Source organism: Nerophis ophidion, linkage group LG06 (assembly GCF_033978795.1).
Source record: "Nerophis ophidion isolate RoL-2023_Sa linkage group LG06, RoL_Noph_v1.0, whole genome shotgun sequence".
Classification (NCBI taxonomy): Eukaryota; Metazoa; Chordata; class Actinopteri; order Syngnathiformes; family Syngnathidae; genus Nerophis; species Nerophis ophidion.
Window position 1 is genome coordinate 56,575,075 of NC_084616.1, and position 26,617 is coordinate 56,601,691.

Below are 26,617 nucleotides of genomic sequence, written 5' to 3' on the forward strand. Positions count from 1 at the left end.
CCCCTTTAATACCGAATAATGTTGCATCTCAGAACACTTGATACATATAATCACACCATTATGATGATTCTATGTGTCTACATTAAAACATTCTTGTTCATACTGCATTATTGTATGCTACTTTTAAACTTTCATGCAGAGAAAGAGATCCCAACTAAGTCAATTGACCAAAAGTGTATCTATTTAACAGTTATTAAGCAGTGGCACACACATTCATGTCATTTCCAAAACAGAAAGTGCAAAATTGTCATAGACATTTTTAGTGTCCAATAAAAATGAGCTGCATAATAGGAAATCAAATAGTGTTCGTCTTTCGCTATGTGGTAGGTTACTACGGACGTTGTTAAATTCTATTTTTTTCGTACAGTATTGTTGTAAAAATGTTTGCCTCGGCATTTTGTTGGTATGGCACCGAACAGAGATGTTGACATGCGAAATAAGCACTCTTCATTCTCTAGCCAGTGACTTTTGAAGTGATGCTACATATTTGAAGTAACGCTACTTTTTGTAGCAACGCTTGTGCCGCATGCTTGACTTATTACGGTTATCTGTTTGACATATTCCCACTTGAAGCCAAACCACAGCCAGACGATGGATCCCCTGCTGTTTTCCTTGGAAATTACTTCTTCCTTCATTCGCACCTTCTTTCTCTCTTATTACCACTCACACGGCTCTGCTAGCATCACAGCTAACGTTACCCAGTCTGCTACCTCTCTACTGGGCGAGGGCATATTCGTATGTGACGTATGATGTGACAGTATGTGACATATGTAAGAAGGTGTGCTTACACTCTGTGAGAAGGAGAGACAGGAAGGAGCGAGGAGAGCCTGTGTGTAATGCCCGCAGCTAAAAGCAACTGTGTGAGAACGTATACTCGAATATCACGATATAGTCATTTTCTATATCACACAGAAACAAACCCGCGATATATCGTGTCTATCGATATATGGCCCAGCCCTAATATATAGGTTGCAAAAATGTGTTGTTTTTAAATGATCGTCCAAACTGGTTTATGCAGTTGGTGTTTTGTGTTATTTATTTTTGGTGATTTATCCTTTAAATTTCCTTGTCAAAGTCCATATCCTCCTTGATTATTTAGCACAGCAAAAATAACAAAAAAAACAACAGAAAAGTTCATTAATCATTTATAGAAGAGTACATTTTCAAAAAACATGCAATTGTACAAAAAAACAGCAATAACTAACATCGGTACCTTGATGCACACATTTACAATACTTCATTATTACAGAGGGCAGCACGGTGAAAGAGGGGTTAAGTCACAATACGAAGGTCCTGAGTCGTCCTGAGTTCAATCCCGGGCTCGGGATCTTTCTGTGTGGAGTTTGCATGTTCTCCCCGTGAATGCGTGGTTCCCTCCGGGTACTCCGGCTTCCTCCCACTTCCAAAGACATGCACCTGGGGATAAGTTGATTGGCAACACTAAATGGTCCCTGGTTTGTGATTGTGAGTGTGAATGTTGTCTCTCTGTGTTGACCTTGCGATGAGGTGGCGACTTGTCCAGGGTGTACACCGCCTTACGCCCGATTGTAGCTGAGATAGGCTCCAGCGCCCCCCGCGACCCCAAAGGGAATAAGGGGTAGAAAATGGATGGATGGATGCATTATTACGGACACACATTCTTGCACCCTGTAGATTCTGGTTGGTCGTTAAAATAAAAATAAAAAAATCTTTCCTTTCTTTCTGAAAATAGTTTAGAAAGTCTGGGTCCCCTGGTATTGATGTATTACGTCTCCATTTGTTTGTATGTGCAGTGATAGTTTTGTTAGTGAGGGAGAGTGAGACAGGATCATAGTCACTGATGATGATATGGTGGATATGAATGTTTGAGATGTTAGATACATTTGAGCTACTTGTTAAAAAGTAGTCAATGTGAGAGAATGAGTGGTGAACTGGAGGGAAATAAGTGTATTTCTTAAGCGTGAGGTGATAAGAACGCCAGGCATCACAAAGACCGTAGTCGTTCATATGTCGCTTAAGTATTCCCACTGACTGAGACTCACGGTGACTCCCAGTCATGCTGGACTGATCTATATTTGGAATAAATACCAAGTTGAGGTCACCTCCTAGAATCAAGGACAAGTTTGAGTGAGTGGAGAGTGAAGAGAAGATAGTGTGGAAAAAGGAAGGGTCGCCAACAGAAATATTAAGAATTATGTATCTGCCTTCTATGTCAGTAATGGAGTTACTGAATGTAAAGTTTACCTTTAAACTAATGAGAACGGCTCTCTGTTTGGAGTTGTCTCTAGCTAAGTACGTATGTGGGTATTGTGGTGGTTGTACCTTTGATGTATCGGACTTGGAGAGGTGAGTCTCTTGTAATAAAGCGATGACTGCTTGCATGTTCTTTAAATGATTAAGAATTGTAATATTTTTTTCACTGGACCCGACCCCACGCACATTCCAAGTGACAAACTGTATAGTGGACATACTAAACTAGACTGTAGGTGTGTGGATGTGTGTTTATACTTTATGTGTTAGTAATGCATAGCTGTATGTAAATGTGAGCCTATCATGTATAAATTATGTGTGCAGAGTGAGTAAATGTGTATGGTTGTTATGCATGTATTAGTAGAGAATTGTGAGTCTGTGTAATTTAAATGCTGACGACGACAAGGGGCCACATAACGGGGCGAAATGAAAAGGGAAAAACAGACAACATTAAATAAATAGAAAAGAAAACAGGACATAGTGGTGGATTCGACAGGAAGTGAAATAAGTGAGATACAAAGGAAAACGAGAAAGTAAAACAATAAACATACCGAGAGTTAATGAAAACGAGAGAGCGGTTGGTGTTCACGTGAGAGCTATCATGACGCACGGGCGCATTGTGAGAGAGAGAAAACAAATAAAAAATAAAAAAGGAATGAAGCATGATGAAAAAATAACAATACAACATGTTAATAATAGAACCATGGTGGGGCTTCGGGAATTGCGGTACAGTGACAGCATGTCACTCTTTGGCGATAAACTTCTGACGAAGTGGGACCAGATGGCGCCACCTGTCGAGGATCTCCTTGGGGAAATGGTCGTTAATTCGGAAGTTGGATCCCTTGGCTCTTCACCTGCTCCTTCTGCTTGAAAAGCTCCGATTTTGCGACGGTGGGTATCGGCCTCCTGTTCTCCGGCTTTTTGGCTCCTGATGGTGTCTGCTGGAAGCTTGAGCCAGTGTTCCATAAAGGACTTCACGATTTCCTTGGGATCTTCCTCCATCTTTTTCAGTATGCCCGCGAATACCAGATTGTCCCTCATGCATCTTGCCTTTAGGCAGACTTGCCAACCTTGAGACCTCCGAATTCGGGATATGGGGGCGGCAGGGTTTGGTGGTAGCAGGGGGGGTGTATATTGTAGCGTCCCGAAAGAGTCAGTGCTGCAAGGAGTTCTGGGTATTTGTTCTGTTGTGTTTGTGTTGTGTTACGGTGCGGATGTTCTCTCGAAATGTGTTTGTCATTCTTGTTTGGTGTGGGTTCACAGTGTGGCACATATGTACCAGTTAATGTTGTTTATACGGCAACCCTCAGTGTGACCTGTATGGCTGTTCATTAAGTGTGCCTTGCGTTAATTTGAGTGTGTCTGTTAAAGCCACATATATTATGTGACTGGGGCGAAACGCTGTTTGTATGGAGGAAAAGCAGACGTGACGACAGGTTGTAGAGGAGGTTAAAGGCCATACTTGCCAACCCTCCCGGATTTTCCGGGAGACTCCCGAAAATCAGCGCCTCTCCTGAAAACCTCCCGGAAGAAATTTTCTCCCAAAAATCTCCCGAAATTCAGCGGAGCTGGAGGCCACACTTCTCCACCTCCATGCGGACCTGAGTGGGGACAGCCTGTTTTCATGTCCGCTTTCCCACTATATAAACAGCTTGCCTGCCCAATCACGTTACAACATCTACGGATTTCAATAAAAAACTACACACACAAGGAGACGAAGCAGAAGAAAGAAGAAGTTGCATCCATGGCGACACCGTCTGTAATAGAGTGATTCTATGTTGTCTGTTGCCATCTCCTGATGAATGTTGGCTATAGCGTCATGGGGTTGCTTTTTGATTGGCGAACGATTTACTTGGTGTTGCGCACCTGACTGTAAGTGAGTCTTGCCAGTACGCAAATGGCAGAACAAAGGTTACTCAAATAGTGAAAGATAAGTGTTTTTTTTTTTTTGTAACCAGCAAGCACAGTACAGTTAGTAGAACAACTGTGTTTTTTTACTGTGTATTTGATAGGTGCCGTCTGAAATTCAACTATTTATTTTATTTATATATATAATAGAATAAATAGATATAGCTGGAATTCACTGAAAGTATTTCATATATATATATATATATATATATATATATATATATATGAAATAAATATGAAATACTAGAGTTGGTGAATAGTAGATGCAAATATACTCCTCCCCTCTTAACCACGCCCCCGACCATGCCCCCAACCACGCCTCCGCCCCACCCCCCACCTCCCGAAATCGGAAGTCTCAAGGTTGGCAAGTATGTTAAAGGCAGTGCTTTGAAGGCACGCCTGCAATAAAGTTGTCCGGGTGGAAATCAGGAGAAATCCGGGAAAATGGTTGCCCCGGGAGATTTTTGGGAGGGGTACTGAAATTCGGGAGTCTCCCAAGAAAATCGGGAGGGTTGGCAAGTATGCCTGGAGGTCCAGCATCGTCTCTTTCATGGTCTTGTTTTACAGGGTGAGTTGTGCCACTCCGTCGATGAGCGATTTCACGGACTCACGAAGAACAGCGGTCTCTTGGGCGAGTGAAACAACCTGTTGTCCAAAGTCCAAAGTGTCTCGGAAGGCTTGGGAGCACCTCGACAAGTGCGAGGTGGCCATACGGACTTGTTGATGGAATCAAAGATATCCACAAAGCTTGAACCCAGCGGTGACACATAGCCAGGTGAGTCTTCCGGGCGGCTCCTGTTCGATGTTGGCGTCTTCAAGAGCTTTCCCATGACAAGACGATTGAAGCACTTTTCACTAAAGTCTGCGAGTGCCTCCAGATTTTTATATTTTAAAATTGCTTGTTTTTGCCTTAATTTAATTTTGGCGGATATTTGAATGATCTAGAATTGTTTGACAGCTTTGTTATCACCTTGACTGTTTTTTCCCGCGTCACGTACTCTCTTGTGAGATTACATCATTACTGACGCAACACCACCACCATGCATATTTAATGGTCGGGGACGTGAGCCGGACGTGACATTAGTAAGATCCCAGAATATTGTTAGAAGATTTTTGTTGTTGTTTTGCTGGCAGTGAGAGGCGACGGGCTGGGGTGGCAATTCTTGTTGCCCCCCGGCTCAAAGCCTGCACGTTGGAGTTTAACCCAGTGGACGAAAGGGTAGCCTCCCTCCGCCTTCGGGTGGGGGGACGGGTCCTGACTGTTGTTTGTGTTACGCACCAAACAGCAGTTCAGAGTACCCACCCTTTTTGGGTACACTCGAGGGAGTACTGGAAAGTGCTCCCCCAGGTGATTCCCTTGTCCTACTGGGGGACTTCACCGCTCACGTTGGCAATGACAGTGAAACCTGGAGAGGCGTGATTGGGAAGAATGGCCGCCCAGATCTGAACCCGAGTGGTGTTCTGTTATTGGACTTTTGTGCTCGTCACAGTTTGTCCATAACAAACGCCATGTTCAAACATAAGGGTGTCCATATGTGCACTTGGCACCAGGACACCCTCGGCCGCAGTTCCATGATCGACTTTGTAGTTGTGTCATTGGAATTGCGGTTTCATGTTTTGGACACTTGGGTAAAGAGAGGGGCGGAGCTTTCTACTGATCACCACCTGGTGGTGAGTTGGCTGCGATGGTGGGGGAGGATGCCGGACAGACCTGGGAGGTTCAAACGCATTGTGCTGGGAACGTCTGGCAGAGTCTCTTGTCAGAGAAAGTTTCAATTCCCACCTCCGGAAGAACTTTGAACATGTCACAAGGGAGGTGCTAGACATTGAGTCCGAGTGGACCATGTTCCGCACCTCTATTGTCGAGGTGGCTGATCGGAGCTGTGGCCACAAGGTTGTTGGTGCTTGTCGGGGCGGAAATCCTAAAACCACTTGGTGGACACCAGCTGTGAGGGATGCCGTCAAGCTGAAGAAGGAGTCCTATCGGGTCCTTTTGGCTCATAGGACTACGGAGGCAGTGGACAGGTACCGACAGGCCAAGCGGTGTGCAGCTTCAGCGGTCGTGGAGGCAAAAACTCGGACATGGAAGGACATGGACATGGACATGGACATGGACGGCTTCGAAGCGATTCTGGACCACTGTCCGCCGCCTCAGGAAGGGGAAGCAGTGCACTATCAACACCGTGTATGGTGCGGATGGTGTTCTGCTGACCTCAACTGCGGATGTTGTGGATAGGTGGAAGGAATACTTCGAAGACCTCCTCAATCCCACCAACACGTCTTACTATGAGGAAGCAGTGCCTGGGGAATCTGTGGTGGACTCTCCAATTTCTGGGGCTGAGGTTGCTGAGGTAGTTAAAAAGCTCCTCGGTGGCAAGGCCCCAGGGGTGGATGAGGTCCGCCCGGAGTTCCTTAAGGCTCTGGATGCTGTGGGGCTGTCTTGGTTGACAAGACTCTGCAGCATCGCGTGGACATCGGGGGCGGTACCTCTGGATTGGCAGACCGGGGTGGTGGTTCCTCTCTTTAAGAAGGGGGACCGGAGGGTGTGTTCCAACTGTCGTGGGATCACACTCCTCAGCCTTCCCGGTAAGGTTTATTTAGGTGTACTGGAGAGGAGGCTACGCCGGATAGTCGAACCTCGGATTCAGGAGGAACAGTGTGGTTTTCGTCCTGGTCGTGGAACTGTGGACCAGCTCTATACTCTCGGCAGGGTTCTTGAGGGTGCATGGGAGTTTGCCCAACCAGTCTACATGTGCTTTGTGGACTTGGAGAAGGCATTCGACCGTGTCCCTCGGGAAGTCCTGTGGGGAGTGCTCAGAGAGTATGGGGTATCGGACTGTCTTATTGTGGCGGTCCGCTCCCTGTACGATCAGTGCCAGAGCTTGGTCCGCATTGCCGGAAGTAAGTCGAACACATTTCCAGTGAGAGTTGGACTCCGCCAAGGCTGTCCTTTGTCACCGATTCTGTTCATAACTTTTATGGACAGAATTTCTAGGCGCAGTCAAGGCGTTGAGGGGTTCCGGTTTGGTGACCGCAGGATTAGATATCTGCTTTTTGCAGATGATGTGGTCCAAATGGCTTCATCTGACCGGGATCTTCAGCTCTCACTGGATCGGTTCGCAGCCGAGTGTGAAGCGACCGGAATGAGAATCAGCACCTCCAAGTCCGAGTCCATGGTTCTCACCCGGAAAAGGGTGGAATGCCATCTCCGGGTAGGGGAGGAGACCCTGCCCCAAGTGGAGGAGTTCAAGTACCTAGGAGTCTTGTTCACGAGTGGGGGAAGAGTGGATCGTGAGATCGACAGGCGGATCGGTGTGGCGTCTTCAGTAATGCGGACCTTGTACCGATCCGTTGTGGTGAAGAAGGAGCTGAGCCGGAAGGCAAAACTCTCAATTTACCGGTCGATCTACGTTCCCATCCTCACCTATGGTCATGAGCTTTGGGTCATGACCGAAAGGATAAGATCACGGGTACAACCGGCCGAAATTAGTTTTCTCCGCCGTGTGGCGGGGGTCCCCCTTAGAGATAGGGTGAGAAGCTCTGCCATCCGGGAGGAACTCAAAGTAAAGCCGCTGCTCCTTCACATCGAGAGGAGCCAGATGAGGTGGTTCGGTTATCTGGTCAGGATGCCACCCGAACGCCTCCCTAGGGAGGTGTTTAGGGCACGTCCAACCGGTAAGAGGCCACGGGGAAGACCCAGGACACGTTGGGAAGACTATGTCTCCCGGCTGGCCTGGGAACGCCTCGGGATCCCCCGGGAGTAGCTAGACGAAGTGGCCTGGGAGAGGGAAGTCTGGGTTTCCCTGCTTAGGCTGTTGCCCCCGCGACCCGACCTCGGATAAGCGGAAGAAGATAGATGGATGGATGGAAAGAGGTAATGTCAAGTGTTGATTCAAATATAGGCCTACACAGCATACTTTAAAATCTTCAATAGATGGGATTAATAAATATGACATTTAAAAGAAGAATGAAATGGTAAAATGTTTAAAGAAAATTGTATGCAATATCATTATGTTTGCAACATGTCCGCTTCTTAGGGAATGAAACCAAAACCAGTGAAGGTGGCACGTTGTGTAAATCGTAAATAAAAACAGAATACAATGATTTGCAAATCCTTTCCAACTTATGTTCAAATGAATACACTGCAAAGACAAGATATTTATTGTTTGAACTGAGAAACTTATTTTTTTTCCCAAATAATCATTAACTTAGAATTTAATGTCAACAACACATTGCAAAAATGTTGGCAGAGCGGGATTTTTACCATTGTGTTACATGGCCTTTCCTTTTAACAACACTCAGTAAATGTTTGGAAACTGAAGAGACCATTTTTTTTAGTTTTTCAGGTGGAATTATTTCCTATTCTTGTTTGATGTACAGCTTAAGTTGTTCAACAGTCCGGGGTCTCCGTTGTCGTATTTTACGCTTCATTGTGTGCCAAACATTATCAATGGGAGACAGGTCTGGACTACAGGCATCCCACAGAACCCTTTTTCACTTGGCATTAGTCCATCTAGGATGATCTTGGGCCCAGCGAAGCCGGTGGCGTTTCAGGGTGTTGTTGATACTGTAAATGGCTTTCGCTTTGCATAACAGAGTTTTAACTTGCACTTAGAGATGTAGCAACGAATTGTAGTTACTGACAGTGGTGTTCTGAAGTATTCCTGAGCCCATGTGGTAATATCCTCTACACACTGATATCAGTTTTTGATGCCTGCGGGATCAAAGGTCCGTAATATCATCACTTGCGTGCTGTGATTTCTCCAGATTCTCTGAACCTGTTGATGATATCACGGACCGTAGATGGTGAAATCCCTAAATACCTTGCAATATCTCTTTGAGAAATGTTGTTCTTAAACTGTTCGACGATTTGCTCTCAAATTTGTTCACAAAGTGTTGACCCTCACCCCATCCTTGCTTGTGAATGGCTGAGCATTTCATGGAAGCTGCATTTATACCCAATCATGGCACCCACCTGTTCCCAATTAGTCGGTTTATCTGTGGGATGTTTCAAATAAGTGTTTGATGAGCATTCCTCAACTTTCTCATTGTTTTTTGGCACTTGTGCCAGCTTTTTTGAAACATGTTGCAGGCATCAAATTCCAAATGAGCTAATATTAGCAAAAAATACGAAAATTTACCAGTTCAACGTTAAGTATCTTGTCTTTGCAGTCTATTCAATTTAATATGAGTTGAAAAGGATTTGCAAATCATTGTATTCTGTTTTATTTACGATTTACACAACGTGCCAACTTCACTGGTTTTGGCTTTTGTAGATCAGTTTAACAACCTTTGGTTTGCTAATTAGAATGCATTAAATTACACTGTACTGTGTGTGAAATCCCATAATGACTGCATATTAAAAGTTGATAGACATAAGAAATATACTGTAGACCATAAATGATCAGTAGTACATGAGCCCTGGTAAGCTGTATACACAACCAGGGATCACCAATAATTGAAGGTTGAAAACATTTGTCACGAATCCTTTTTTTGATAACCAGCTTCCAAATCCCCATTGTGCACTTCCGTCTGTATTAAGTCCACAGAGTATAGAGTAGCAGATGTGTGATGTTGATTAGGAAGCAGTTTTATCCATGATTGCTATGCAGAGTCGTCGGCAGGGTCAGTGCCCCCTATCTGTGACTATAAGCTGCAGAGCCTATGTTTTTGCATGTGAATAAAGCAGTACCAGTCTTTGTGTGTGAGATTTAGATTAATACAGCTTCATATCATTGCACATAAATAATCTTTTCCAATTTTTAAACTTTTCGTTTCACAGTGTCTGTGCTGGGAATGCATGTCGACCTTCACTTCCAGGAAAATAGAAGTTGAATTTATGTGTGCAAGTAAATACATAGTTTACTGCTACCTACATAAAGTATGAGAAATGCACTTCCTTAAATCTTCTTATATAACCAGTGATTATTTGAAATATTCAGTCAAGCATCTTTATAAGGCAACCTTGGAATTTGCGTCCTCCACATATTGTCCTTAAAGCAAACACAATGGCAAAGTACATTGTGGGAAGGGACCCAGCTTGCTCACAATTTTCTCACAGATATATTTCTCGGATTTAATTCCCCTTTCTCACATTTAGCTCATTTTCATCACACTTAAGTTTATACTAAATGTTGGTTTTAACTAGTACATCTGAATGTTAAATCTTTAAATCTACATTTTAAATCTATATGTGAGCACTACATGTTAAATCTAAACCTAAATGTTAAATCCCAATCAATCGATCAATCAATAAATCAAAGTTTACTTATGTAGCCTTTAATCCCGGGTGTCTCCAAAGGCTGTACAAGCCACAACGACATTCTCGGCTCAGATCTCACATCATGGTAAGAAAAAACTCAAACCAATGGGAACAACGAGAAACCTTGGAAGGGACCGCAGATGTGGGGTTCAGTTTTACGCACTGACATGAAGGAAGACGTGTAAAGAAATACTTGAAAGATACATCTCCTGGATGCACTGGGACACATCATCAGCATACTTGCCAACCTTGAGACCTCAGATTTCGGGAGGTGGAGGAGTGGGGGGGGGGGTGTGGTCGGGGTGGGACGGAGGCGTGGTTGGGTGGGGGGCGTGGTGAAGAGGGCTGGCATATAATTCACCAACTCGAGTATTTCATATATATATATATATATATATATATATATATATATGTATATATATATATATATATATATATATATATATATATATATCAATCAATCAATGTTTACTTATATAGCCCTAAATCAATAATGTCTCAAAGGGCTGCACAAACCACAACACAAACCACTACGACATCCTCGGTGGGCCCACATAAGGGCAAGGAAAACTCACACCCAGTGGGACGTCGGTGACAATGATGACTATGAGAACCTTGGAGAGGACGAAAGCAATGGATGTCGAGCGGGTCTAACATGATACTGTGAAAGTTAAAGCCATAGTGGATCCAACACAGCCGTTAGAGTCCAGTCCAAAGTGGATCCAACACAGCAGCGAGAGTCCCGTCCACAGCGGAGCCAACAGGAAACCATCCCAAGCAGAGGCGGATCAGCAGCGCAGAGATGTCCTAAGCCGATACACAGGCAAGCGGTCCATTCTGGGTCCCGACTCTGGGCAGCCAGAGTCGGGACAGCCAGACATCCATGGCCATCGGACCGGACCCCCTGCACTAGGGAGAGTCGGACATAGGAGAAAAAGAAAAAAAACGGCAGATCAACTGGTCCAAAAAGGGAATCTATTTAAAGGCTAGAGTATACAAATGAGTTTTAAGGTGAGGCTTAAATGCTTCTACTGAGGTGGCATCTCAAACTGTTACCGGGAGGGCATTCCAGAGTACTGGAGCTTGAAATCAAAACGTTCTATAGCCCGCAGACTTTTTTTGGGCTTTGGGAATCACTAATAAGCTGGAGTCCTTTGAATGCAGATTTCTTGCCGGGACATATGGTACAATACAATTGGCAAGATAGGATGGAGCTAGACCATGTAGTATTTTATACGTAAGTAGTAAAACCTTAAAGTCACATCTTAAGTGCACAGGAAGCCAGTGCAGGTGAGCCAGTACAGGCGTAATATGATCAAACTTTCTTGTTCTTGTCAAAAGTCTAGCAGCCGCATTTTGTACCAACTGTAATCTTTTAATGCTAGACATGGGGAGACCCGAAAATAATACGTTACAGTAATCAAGGCGAGACGTAACAAACGCATGGATAATGATCTCAGCGTCTTTTGTGGACAGAATTTTTGCGATATTACGGAGATGAAAGAAGGCCGTTTTAGTAACACTTTTAATGTGTGACTCAAAGGAGAGAGTTGGGTCGAAGATAATACCCCGATTCTTTACCAAGTCGCCTTGTTTGTTTATTTGGTTGTCAAATGTTACAGTTGTATTATTAAATAGAGGTCGGTGTCTAGCAGGACCGATAATCAGCATTTCCGTTTTTTTGGCGTTGAGTTGCAAAAAGTTAGCGGACATCCATTGTTTAATTTCATTAAGACACGCCTCCACCTGATAACAATCCGGCGTGTTGGTCAGCTTTAGGGGCATGTAGAGTTGGGTGTCATCAGCATAACAGTGAAAGCTAACACCGTATTTGCGTATGATGTCACCTAGCGGCAGCATGTAGATGCTGAAGAGTGCAGGGTCAAGGACCGAACCCTGGGGAACTCCACACGTTACCTTAGCGTAGTCCAAGGTCACATTGTTATGGGAGACGCACTGCATCCTATCAGTAAGATAAGAGTTAAACCAAGACAGGGCTAAGTCTGACATACCAATTCGTGTTTTGATACGTTCTAATAAAATATTATGATCGACGGTATCGAAAGCAACGCTAAGATCGGGGAGCAGCAACATAAATGACGCATCAGAATCCATCGTTAGCAATAGATCATTAGTCATTTTTGGGAGGGCAGTCTCCGTAGAGTGATTTGCCCTGAAACCGTATTGAAATGTTTCACATAGATTGTTAGACGCTAAGTGTTCATTTAGCTGCTTTGCAACACTTTTTTCGAGGATTTTTGAAATAAAAGGAAGGTGAGACACCAGTCGGTAGTTTACCATGAGGTCAGGATCGAGGTTAGGTCTTTTAAGGAGAGGATGAATAACCACTTTTTTGAATGCTAGCGGAACAGTGCCAGAGGAAAGTGATAAGTTTATAATAATTAGCACTGATGGACCTAATAATACAAAGAGCTCCTTGATAAGTTTCCCAGGAAGTGGGTCAAGTAAACATGTTGTTTGTTTTATTCCATTTACACGTTGTAACAATTCCTCTAATGTTATTTCTTCAAAACGAGAGAAACTATTTTGGAGGGCAGTATCCGCCGTATATACAGTCGTATCTGTGTTAATATAACCCAGTTGTAGCTGGGACACATTGTCTTTAATCTCCTTTAAGTGAATTCTACGGCACCCATCAAATACACAGTAATAAAAACACAGTTGTTCTACAAACTGTACTGTGCTTGCTGGTTACAAAAAAAACCCAACAACAACACTTACCTTTCACTATTTGAGTAACCGTTGTTCTGCCGTTGGCGTATTGGCGAGCGATCTCCGAATCCGGGAACATCCATCACGGATTTGTTGTAGACATCTGCAAATGAGAACGGGATGTAGCTTCCAGCTATCAGCATAGCCATCTTTGTCTCAGCATAAGATACACCATCGGGTCTCCATTTTGCGAGGTGGGCCATAATACTGGGTTGTGAACGATGCTGCGCTGCGGACGCTTTGTGCTTTGCTGACTGACCGTTCATGGCTGAGTATATCCATTCACAATGTTCAATGGAGAAGTCGGTTCTACAATATTTACAGGCAACATACCCTTTCCCCTTTGAACTCTCCTGGATAAACTGAAATTCTTATTTCCAATCGTTCTGGAACTTGCAAGCGTATTTCTTCATTTTGCTCGTCGACGGTGTAATATATTGGGTTAGAGTCAATAAGCAGGCGAAGTGATGAAGTCACGTCTCTTTACTGTGGGCTTCATAACAGACATTCTATTCTATGTACAGTAGATGGCAATATTGTCCTGTTTAAGAGGGTCACAACATTGAGTCAGGTTCTCATTGAGCTGTAGTGGGCGTGGCCTCCAGTTCCGTCTGAATTTCCGGAGATTTTCGGGAGAAAATTTGTCCCGGGAGGTTTTCGGGAGAGGAGCTGAATTTTGCAAGTCTACCGGAAAATCCGGGAGGGTCGGCAAGTATGATCATCAGTGATGTATCCTGGATTCATCGGGTGTTTCGGGTCTCGCAACATCAGGCACCCTCGTCCAGGCGACCCAGGGGTGATCAAGTCCTTGCTTGTGTCCCAGTAGTAACCCACGGAACAGCCCTTTTCAGCCACAACCACCTCATGGCTTTCTCTGCTGCTGCACTTGCGGATTGAACGGCCCTCCTTTTGGCCACCTCTGTGACTCCCAATCGGCCAAGCACTTTGCAGAGTGAGCGTACCGCATAGCCACGGCAGCCAACTTCTATTAGCTCATAGTAAGTCCTGCAGCGTCTACCCCTGCACTACTCCACCAGTTACTGGTACTTGGCACGTTTCCTTTCATTGGCTTCCTCAATCCGCTCCTCCCAAGGCACTGTTAGTTCCAGCATGGTGAGGTGTTTCGAAGCCTCTGAGATGATGATCATGTCTGGCCGTAAAGATGTTGTTACAATGTACTGGGGGAACCTCAGTTGTTTTCCCAGGTCAACGTGTAGCTGCCAATCAGGGGCTGTGTGAAGGAGACCTGTTGTCATTGGAAGTGCACGAGGTTATTGTCGAGCTTTGATAAACGACATTGCCTTATTTGGAACATGATGTTGCTTTCTGATGCTGATGGCTGAGGCTTTGCTCTCAGCAACTGCTTTGAGTACCTGGTCATGGCGCCAGCAATAGCGACCATCAGCCAGAGACTTTGGGCAACTGCTGAGGAGAGGCTCCAAGGAGCCTCTTCCGGAGCAAAGGGAGCAGGAGGGTGTCTCGCTCTTCCCCCACACGTGGAGGTTTTCTAGGGAGGGAATCATAGACTGCTGCCACGAGGAACTGGACGCGATGAAGGTCTGCCTGCATGTTGTTTGACCAGGTGACTTTGTGCTGCAACGTACCCTCCCATTTAGGTTCAGATTTAAGATTTAATATTTAGGTCGAAATTTAACATTTAGATTTGACTTTTATATTTAAAATGTAGGTTTAGATTCAAGAGTCAACATTTAGATTTAAATGTAACATTTAGATTTAGATTTGTGGCGCAGTGGAAGAGTGGCCGTGCGCAACCCGAGGGTCCCTGGTTCAATTCCCACCTAGTACCAACCTCGTCTCGTCCGTTGTGTCCTGAGCAAGACACTTCACCCTTGCTCCTGATCGGTGCTGGTTAGCGCCTTGCATGGCAGCTCCCTCCATCAGTGTTTGAATGTGTGTGTGAATGGGTAAACGTGGAAATAGTGTCAAAGCGCTTTGAGTACCTTGAAGGTAGAAAAGCGCTATACAAGTACAACCCATTTATTTATCATTTATATTCAACATTTAGGTTTAGATTTAACATTTAGATTTTGATACAACAGATTGATATTTAAGATGTAGGTTGAGACACAACAATTAGATTCAACATTTAGATGTAGATTTAACATTTAGATCAATTATATAGAGTCAACATTTAATTTAAACCTAAATTTGATGAAATCTGAGAAAAGTGAGTTAAATTATCTGAGAAATATATCTGTTTGAAAAGTATGATTACACTTTTACATTGGGCACCTCCATATATTTACACAATTTAATATTATTTTCCTAAACAATACACTTTGAATTGTCTTTCTGTACAAATAAGTTCTTTCTGACGTCAAAAAAACCTGTCCATGACTGTGTGATGAATAAACACCATAATACTGTATATACTCAAATGGAGACTTCTTAGCACAGGATAAATTACTGTTTTGACAGAAACTGTACTTTTTTGGAATTTTGCCTAGCGTTCACAGTCATTATGAAAGGCATGACGACGGATGAATTAAAAAAAAATACATTCTAACTTTCAAATAAACGTAAATAAAAGTCAGCTTACAGCGGAGCCATTGGGAAGTCCTCTATTTTGCACCCGCAATACTTTATTTACATTTCATGACTTAAATATTAACTAAGTATTAGTTAAATTGTTATTATAAGCACTAAGACGGCTTATTTATAGCGGCAAGGTGATCACCAGTTTATGCTGAACTTACAGATGTAGCAACGAACTATAGTTACTAACAGTGGTTTTCTGAAGTGTTCTTGAGCCCATGTGGTGATATCCTTTACACACTGATGTCGCTTTTTGATGCAGTACCACCTGAGGGATCGAAGGTCACGGGCATTCAATGTTGGTTTTCGGCCTTACGTGCAGTGATTTCTCCAGATTATCTGAACCTTTTGATGATATTACCGACCATGGATGGGGAAATCCCTAAATTCCTTGCAATAGCTGGTTGAGAAATGTTGTTCTTAAACTGTTCGACAATTTGCCCACACATTTGTTCACAAAGTGGTGACCCTCGCCCCATCCTTGTTTATCAATGACTGAGAATTTCATGGAAGCTGCTTTTATACCCAATCATGGCACCCACCTGTTCCCAATTAGCCTGTTCACCTTTTCCCAAATAAGCATTATGAGCATTCCTCAACTTTCTCAGTCTTTTTTGCCACTTGTGCCAGATTTTTTGAAACATGTTGCAGGAATCAAATTCCAAATGAGCTAATGTTTGCAAAAAATAACAGTTTACCTGTTCAAACGTTAAGTATCTTGTCTTTCGAGTCTATTCAATTAAACATAAGTTAAAAAGGATTTGCAAATCATTCTATTCTGTTTTTATTTATGATTTACACAACATGCCAACTTCACTGGTTTTGGGTTTTGTAGATCTGATTTTTTTCAGTTATAATACATTTACAAAATTAAATAAATATATTTTCTCTTTGTCATTATGGGGTACTGTGTGTATAACTGTGAGTACAAACATAAATGTATTCCATTTTGGAGTAAGGCTCTAACACAGTGGTTGTCAAGCTTTTTTGAGTGATGTACCCCCTGTGAACATTTTTTTAATTCAAGTACCCCCTAATCAGAGCAAAGCATTTTTGGTTGAAAAGAAAAGAGGTAAAGAAGTAAAATACAGCACTATGTCATCAGTTTCTGATTTATTAAATTGTATAACTGTGTAAAATATACTGCTCATTTGTAGTGGTCTTTCTTGAACTATTTGGAAAGAAAGATATGAAAATAACTAAAAACTTGTTGAAAAATAAACAAGTGATTTAACCTTAAATTAAAGCTGCAAGCAGTGATGGACGACACCGCTTTGGCTGCTGCCCCCGCGACCCGGTAGAAGATGGATGGATGGATTATTACACAGAGAAAAAGTTGTATACACATGTCTTATACATCAGTCTCATAGTAATAACAGTTATAAAGTGGCTTGGGCATTTTATAAGGACACTTTGGTGCCGCCATTTTGAGACTCTAATGCATTGTGAAAGGAATGCAGCTTTTGTATTGAAGTGGGAATGGCAAACTTCCTGTTGATTTTAGTTGGAGTGGTCAGTAGATGAAATATAGGTCTAACTGAAACCTACATAGTGGTTTTTGTTTCATGTTTCTACAACATTCCTACTGAAAGTTAGAGACAGTTTTGTCTGTGTTTTCATCCTAGGCGGCGCTAGAGCGCAATTTTGAGGTTTTATTTTTTTTATTATTTTTATTTTATCGCAATTTCGGCTAGTCCTGATGTGTTTATTAAATTTGGTGAGTTTTGAAGCATGTTAAGGGGGTCAATTTACAGCTCAAAGAGGCGGCGGTTTAATAATAATAATAAAGAATAATAATAAAACCTTAGAAATTCAATAGGGTCCTCCGTCCCAAGGGGACATCGGTCCCTAATAAAGATTTCTACACATAGAAATAATCATCAACTTAAAGTGCCCTCTTTGGGGATTGTAATAGAGATCCATCTGGAGTCATGAACTTAATTCTAACGTAATCAATATTTATGGAACATGTCTACAAAAAATCTAGCTGTCAACACTGAATATTGCAATGTTGCATTTCTTTTCACAGTTTATGAACTTACATTCATATTTTGTTGAAGTATTATTCAATAAATATTTTTATAAAGCATTTTTGAATTGTTGCTATTTTTTAGAATATTTTTCAAAAATCTCACGTACCCCTTGGCATACCTTCAATTACCCCCAGGGGTACGTGTACCCCCATTTGAGAACCACTGCTCTAACATACCAAAATGTGGAAAAAGTGAAGCTCTGTAAATACTTTCCTCATGCACTGTATTTTGTTTTCATGAGTATTTTGGCCCTATTACTTATTCCATACCATATAGTATTAAATTGTGACTTACCTAGTTTGTTACACCCTTTCTATCTACGGAATGTTCAATCCAAAAAAAAAAAAAAATAGCTTCAAGCAGAATTAATGATTTTTCTTCAAGCAGTCAAGCAGGTATTGATTCTCTGAGCAGCAAGGCCACTTCTCGTGGCAAGGTCATTTCTACTTCCTTTTACTCCTGCGTTTCATATTAATAAATATATACGAAATAAAATTAATGAAATATATTACCAGCACACAAGTAAGGTTTTTTTTTTTCTCCACTGTACATTTTCTTGCATTTCATGTTGTTGACGGTCTTATGCAAATGATGAAGGTTTGAATAAAGTCATGCATGACAAACAGTGCTTTAATATTCATACGTTTTTAAAGCCTTTCAAGAAAGCTTTGCGCACATAAACAATGACAAGCCTTTTGTAGCATCTTGGACATTTTATATTTTCAGTAATAGATGCATCCATCACATCCATTTTTCGTTGCTGAGGGGTTATACTAAAAAAAAAAATCTAGCTTGACCAAAATACATAATCACAGATAAAGACCTGAATTATTGTATGTAATAAAATCAGTTTCCCGCATAATGTTTTACATATATAGTGGTATTTCAACTCACAAACTCAATTTGTGATAAAACCGAGCTTGTAACTGAAATACATATACGTAACGCCCATTGGTAAAAATGTAATTCATGCTTGTCCCTCCAAAATAAGCAATCTTAACATTTAATGTACCTTTTAAAAAAGAAAATTAACTCTTAGATGAGAAATATCATTAGAAATATATTACAATTGTATGTATTACAAACAGCTAAAGTAGTTTTATGAAATAACGTAATAATATTTTTCTGCATTTACCTGTTCCTCACAATACAAAGGTTTTGAGTTCAATCCCGGGCTCATGATCTTTCTGTGTGGAGTTTGCATGTTCTCCCCGTTGTAATGTTCTGTTTGGTTTGTGCCAAACACAATGATGTCATCACTGAGATTTTTGACTCCTTGTAGTCCTTGTAAGGACTCTTGAATTGCATTTTGAAACACTTCTGCTGCAGAGGAAATGCCAAAACTTAGGCCTGATCCCATCCTAGTCGTCAATGTAATGTTCTGGCATCAGGGTGACTGCTGAAATAATGTGAGTTTGTTCCTTGAACTCGTAACTTTAATAACAACGCATCAGTGGCATCTCGTAACTGCCATACATCACTAGTCGAGTCACAACTCAACACCACGTACGTCCTGTCTAGCTTCAAAATAAAATACCTTACGTTCTGGTGAACATCACACCTGCGACTGCGTGGGTTCCCTCCGGGTACTCAGGCTTCCTCCCACCTCCAAACACATGCACCCTTGGATAGGTTGATTGGCAACACTAAATTGGTCCTAGTGTGTGAATGTGAGTGTGAATTTAGTCTGTCTATTTGTGTTGGCCCTGCGATGAGGTGGCGACTTATCCAGGGTGTACCCTGCCTTCCGCCCGAACGCAGCTGAATTAGGCTCCAGCACCCCCCACGAAACCGAAAGGGACAAAGCGGTAGAAAATGGATGGTTTGATGTATGGATTTACCTTGGGGAGCAGATTTGTCTTAAATGAGCTGTTTCTCTATCGTGTGACAATAGGAACTGGGAAATTTGTTACACACGGATGTCTTCGAGTGAAAGAACGGAAAAGTTCAGAGTTAACAGCAAATGATATGTATATCTGTGTACCAAAGTTAATTCTCGATTGTCCAGTCAGGACTAGACAGAATGAAAGTAAACACGTCAGACGCAGCAACGGCAGCTAAATAGACCCCCTTTTTAGACCAGTTGATCTGCCGTTTCTTTTCTTTTTCTCTTATGTCGCCCTCCCTCCCTTGGGGAGAGGATCCGGTCCAGTGGCCAAAGATGAAGTACTGGCTGTCCAAAGTCGGGACCCAGGATGGACCGGTCGTCCAGAGTCAGGACCCAGGATGGACCGCTTGCCTGTGTATCGGTTGGGGACATCTCTGCGCTGCTGATCCGCCTCCGCTTGGGATGGTTTCCTGCTGGCTCCACTTTGGACAGGACTCTTGCTTTGGAATGTATTTTCATGGTTACGTTAGATCCACTATAGATTGGACTTTCACAATATCATGTTGGATATGTAGTCCTCTCCAAGTTTTATCATAGTCATCCTTGTCGACGTCTCACTGGGGTGAGTTTTTCCCTGCCCTTATGTGTGCCCTACCGATGATGTCATTGTGGTTTGTGCAGCCCTTTGAGGCACTTGTGATTTAGGGCTATATAAATAAATATTGATTGATTGATTGATTCTCCATATTGTCATGGATAAATGTTTGGGCGTTTTGTGGCTACTTGCAGCGGAAGCTGGCTGTGGTTTGTGTGATGCTGACTGAACGTGCTGAGGTCAGGTTAACTCACCAGGTTGATTAACCAGTAGGAAGATTTTTAAATCTGGAATGTGCTGATTGATCGACCACCTCTTGGACGTTGCCGATTAATGTCTTTTAATGCTGATCACAAACGGCGATCCCCTCTGGATGAACAAGCGGCTAGCAGCTAATTATCTGTCTCCATACATTGTGAGGAGCCCCCCACTCCCACCCTTAACCAATTATAATCACCTCCCTTACAACATATAAACTGTATTTTGTAGCTATTGCTTTAAGGACACAATTCCTCATGGAAATTGTGTCCTGAAAGGGATTCTGGGTATTTGTTCTGTTATGTTTATGTTGTGTTATGGTGCGGATGTTCTCCCGAAATGTGTTTCTCAATCTTGTTTGGTGTGGGTTCACAGTTTGGCGCATATTATTAACAGTGTTAAAGTTGTTTATATCATAACCCTCAGTGTGACCTGTATGGCTGTTGAACAAGTATGGCTTGCAGTCACTCCCATGTGAGGACAGAAACCACATTCAACATGCGGCTGGGCTGGCAAGCCATTAGTTAAGGTTGTAGAGGGCGCTAAGGACAGTGTCATCATAACATGCCCTTGTTATTGTTGATTGGGTGAAAATCAGCAGATACTTGAGAGAATATTTGCTCTCTAATTCGGAAGTGTCCCGGAAAAACTGTGTTGGCAAGTGTGCTGCTGTCAAGCGTCACTCATATAAAACTCACATTTAATTTTCATATTAAGGCGTTTAATTTTCATATTAAGGTGTGACCCCTGCTTTATACATAACACAAAGCAGAAAAAAAACTCTGAATGCAGTATCATTTCATATTAAATTTCAAAAGTGTTTTGTGGCTCCCATTGTTTTCTTTATTTTGTGAAACAGGTCAAAATGGGTCTTTGAGTGGTAAAGGTTGCCGACCCCTGATATATTCAGTTTAGAGTGATTATTTCGGAGCGGCCCCTTTAAGTGACTGTCAGGAGATTCTCCCAAAGGTGGGGGTTTGTTGTGACCGCCATTTTTGAGTCGTTAGTAGTCATTCTCTCTCGTCTTTGATGAATAAACGACGCACACGTTTTTGTGTGTCAACGATACTTCAAGTTGTGTTGCTTTCCCGCTACAAGCGCAACACTGGTGACCCCACGCTTCATTGTACAGATTCAGTGAATGTTATCGACCAGGACGGCGTATGCGGTTTCTCTGAAGCTGCTGTCGTTTCCTCCCTCGGGAGCGCGACGGCGACCAGAGTTGTTAGCGTCCTCACGCACCCACCAGAGAGGAACAAGTGTCTCACGTTGAAGGCTCACTTCTTAAAAAACATTCGAACTTTCCGACGCGGAAAGAGCGAGCTGCCTTTTTTCATTGCAGGGGCTTGGCGATTGCAAGCCCTCTGGACTAATGGACAAATTGCTAGACCACTTAAGTGAGCACAGACCAGGATTCCTCTTCCTGCAGCTTTTCCTGAGACTCCTGCCCTCTCAGGTGCGGGCTGCTTTAGCCAACACGGCCATTTTGGACTGCTGCGAACTTGCTTCTGAAGCTACTAAGTTCTTTTTAGCCTCCCAACGAACCTATGTGGCTGCCTTATTTCCGGCTGGGGCAGAAAGACCCATTACAGATTCTTCCACTCTCACCGCTGCTTCTGTTGCCCCCCCAGGCGGCAGCCGGATTCTAGACAATGTTTTTTCCACGCAAAAATCGGGACCAAAGCCAGGCGGTGGACTTGTGGTTAGAGTGTCCGCCCTGAGATCGGCAGGTCGGACCATACCGAGTCATACCAAAGAGTATAAAAGTGGGACCCATTACATCCCTCCTTGGTACTCAGCATCAAGGGTTGGAAAAGGGGGTTAAATCACCAAATGATTCCTGGGCGCGGCCACCGCTGCTGCTCACTACTCCTCTGTGGGGATGGGTAAAATGCAGAGAATAATTTCACCGCACCTAGTTCGTGAGTGACAATCATTGGGACTTTAATTTTAACTTAAAACATTTTTCACAACGACAGAACGCCAGCAGCAGTGATGCCAATAGTTAAGCGAAACACCAAGAAATACAATTTCTTAAAAATGTAGCGCCCTGAAGGCATCTGTGTAAATGTTGCAAACAGCCCTTTTATGTGGTGGATCGGATCGATCCATAAACTGGTGGTGTTGATATTAAGACTTGTATCAGTATGTGATCAATACTAGAGGAATTAAGTCGATGTTTTTTTTTTTCTGAAAATAATTTTTATGTTGTTTTTGTTCATGTTGTGCAATTCAGGGAGAAATTCCCTGGACACGGGATGACACTGAAAGCAAAATCCAAAGTATTTAAGGAGGGGCAAAGCTTATTTTTTGTTATTGTTCAGTTATTAAGTACAATTGACCTCATTTTGCTAGACAATCGTAAGTAATAAAATAAAATAATAACTAAGTTTGTGTTAATATGATATGGCATTGTTGTTTATCTGATCATAACACTCAACATGAATGAAATAAAACATGTATAGTTAAAACATGTGATCCACATCGGTATTGATATCGACTGATTTCATTCATGGATGAAAAGTATTGGAATCGGCAGCATAATCCTTGATCGGAACATTCCTAGTTTTTAATGGTTTGTTTCTCTGACTTGGTTGTCAGAGGCTTCATCTCCTTGCCACTAACTTTCTCAGTTTGGTGGTTGGAAGACAGGATTGTGTCAACCTCTATCTGTGGACAAGTTCTACTCACATCTTGAAGCATAACAAAAAGCGTGGACAACATGTTTCCCAAAATACTCGGAATTTGTGTTATATTTTTTTTACTTTGAGCCACACATTAAAAGCGTTACTAAAATTCGCTCCATTTTGTCCACTAACAACGCTGAGATCATTATCCATGCGTTTGTTACGTCTTGTCTCGATTACTGTAACGTATTATTTTCGGGTCTCCCCATGTTTAGCATTAAAAGATTACAGTTGGTACAAAATGCGGCTGCTAGACTTTTGACAAGAACAAGAAAGTTTGATCATATTACGCCTATACTGGCTCACCTGCACTGGCTTCCTGTGCACTTAAGATGTGACTTTAAGGTTTTACTACTTACGTATAAAATACTACACGGTCCAGCTCGAGCCTATCTTGCTGATTGTATTGTACCATATGTCCTGGCAAGAAATCTGCGCTCAAAGGACTCCGGCTTATTAGTTGATTCCCAAAGCCCAAAAAAAGTCTGCGGGCTATAGAGCGTTTTCCGTTCGGGCTCCAGTACTCCGGAATGCCTTCCCGGTAACAGTTTGAGATGCTACATCAGTAGAAGCATTTAAGTCTCGCCTTAAAACTCATTTGTATACTCTAGCCTTTGAATAGACTCCCTTTCTTTAAACCAGTTGATCTGCCGTTTCTTTTCTTTTTCTCCTCTGTCCCACTCTCTCTTGTGGAGGGGGTCCGGTCCGATGGCCATGGATGAAGCACTGGCTGTCCAGAGTCGGGACCCAGGATGAACCGGTCGTTCAGGGTCAGGACCAAGGATGGATCGCTCGCCTGTATATAGGCCGGGGACATCTCTGCACTACTGATCCGTCTCCGCTTGGGATGGTTTCTTGCTGGCTCCGCTGTGGACGGGACTGTCACTTCTGTGTTGGATCCGCTTTGGAGATCCACTATGGATTGAACTTTCACAGTATCATGTTAGACCCGCTCGACATCCATTGCTTTCGGCCCCCTAGAAGGGGGGTGGGGGGGGGGGGGGGGGGAGGATTCCGGTTGCCCACATATGTGGTCCTCTCCATGGTTCTCATAGTCATCATTGTCACTGACGTCCCACTGGGTGTGAGTTTTCCTTCCCCTTATGTGGGCCTACCGAGGATGTCGTAGTGGTTTGTGCAGACCTTTGAGACACTAGTGATTTAGGGCTATATAAATGACCATTGATTAATGATTGATTGATTATGTGTGAATGTGAGTGCGAATGTTGTCTGTCTATCTGTGTTGGCCCTGCGATGAGGTGGCGACTTGTCAAGGGTGTACGCCGCCTTCCGCCCGATTGTAGCTGAGATAGGCACCAGCGCCCCCCGCGACCCCAAAGGGAATAAGCGGTAGAAAATGGATGGATGGATGTTTGAGTAGGCAACCTCAATGACCCCACTTTCTTCACTGTGGATCATTGTCGGTGGATAAGTGGATGGAGTGGAGCTGGGGGTGTTTCGTGTTAAAACAGCGTTTTACTGGTGTTATTTTTGCTGAGACATGTCTGTGGATGTAAACAAATGCTTCTTTCAGGCGAAACCACAGCCTATAACACCAGAAAAGAGATCATTTGTGCTGCAGTGCTAAAGTGAGGCGCACAGACCCTCAGTGGATACAGTTTGAGGTCCAGAACAACATCCCCGGACTGAAACACTCCTTCCAGTCTCTTGAATTATGCACCATCTGTGAAGAATTGATGCAAAAAATGAACTATTTCCCCCACGGTTGTGTGTCAGTCGAGCACTTTAATGAAAATGTATGGAGTGGTCGATGTCGCAAAGAGTGTGACCATTTTTCACCCTCTACTGAAGAGCTGCTGTCTTGAGATTTACGGTGGCTGCTTTCTTTCGGACTTCCTAGTTTGATATGCTTGATGGAAATAGTTTGTGCTCCAAGTGATGGATTTAAGGAGGTCCTATGTGCAATGGGACTAGCTGCTCTTTTCCCAGTTGGTGGGGAAAGGTTGAAATGCCAAGTTTAGATGAGAAAAATTGAATTGAATGCTTCGACCACCCTTCCATTTGGACGTGCAGCAGTTTGGAGGTGGCTGTCTTATTAGGACTCGACAACAAAAACAAAAGGGGAACATATGAATTCAGTGTTTTGCAACAATGCATTCTTGTTTCGTTTTTTTTTTTGTGGGCTTTGAATGTCTCATAGTCAAGAGAGCATATTGCTGTTATTGATAGGCTTGTCCACTAATGATAGTTTCAGTTTAGTTTGAACATGCATACAATTACAATGTAATGCTCCACTTATTTCCAGTTGTTTCATCACAGCATGTCCGAAAACGAGTAGGAGGAAGCAGAGTTTGTTTGATCCTACCCCTTTTCATATCTCCATTTCTTTCTGTTTGCAACAGAACATAGACTAAATAAATAAGTAAATACCGTATTTCCTTGAATTACCGCCGGGGCGCTAATGAATTTAAAAACTCTTCTCACTCCGGCACTTACCAAAGCCATGCAATTTAACTTTGCGTGTGATGCAAGGATACCATCATGAAAAGCACGTTTAATAAAAAAAAAACGTTATTATGGTCTTACCTTTACTTATAAATGAAGTCCATGCCAGCTCCTTCTGATTGATAACTTGTTTATAGAAGTCTTCCTTATCTTTTTTCAGTTTTAAAAGTCTCCCTTTCTCGATGAAGATCTTCCTTTATTACTCAAGTGCGGGCGACGACAGAATTTTCCTCGAAAAACTCCCCCCTCCCGTTCTGCTCCGTGGATGATCTCTTTATCTCACTGCTGCCACCATGAAGTGTTATTGTATAAATAATACACTGGGTATTTAGGACTGGAACATGCTTTATTTCAGCCCGGTTGTTTACAAAGCCAGCATAGCCAGTGTTACATCCTCAAAGGTCCGTCGTGCACCCCCCTTGTCATAACCATTCCCAGCACATATCACGTCACTCGTTGTCACTTCTTCTGCAGCCGAGTAGTCGCAAGAAGGATCACTAGTGCCCTCTACCAATAGGCGGCGGGAGTCATAATGACTCATATTGGACACACGCAGCTACGGTATATTAATAAAATAATAGCTGCTTACTTTTTTTTTTAGCAAACCGGTATTCGATAGTTTGGACCTTAAAACCTACTGAATAGATTTTAATCTTCTTCCCTTAATGCAATTTCAAATTACCGGTATTGAAATCAGCCTCCTCCATTTTGAAAATGATGACAGGGGAAGTGTCGTTCGTGACGTCACGAGTTTGACCCGGCGGTAATACTAAGCATGGGCTAATTAATTGTTGTGTGTTACCGGGAGTGTTGAGCGAGAGGCGGGAGTCCCGGAGGAAAAAGGCATACTCGAATGTCCGTGAGATGAGCAGCCATGGGTGTGTCCGGAGGTGCGTTCCACGGAGCTCATTGAAGAATGCGCAGTGGCATGCACTTGCGCCATGACAGTGCCCCTACTTATGGACAGATTCCAGATGTCCTGTAAATCGGGCAAGAACAACACAAAGATCAACCGTCAAGGGAGGGTGGAGGGGTGAACTGGTGGCGGGTCGCCATCCCAAG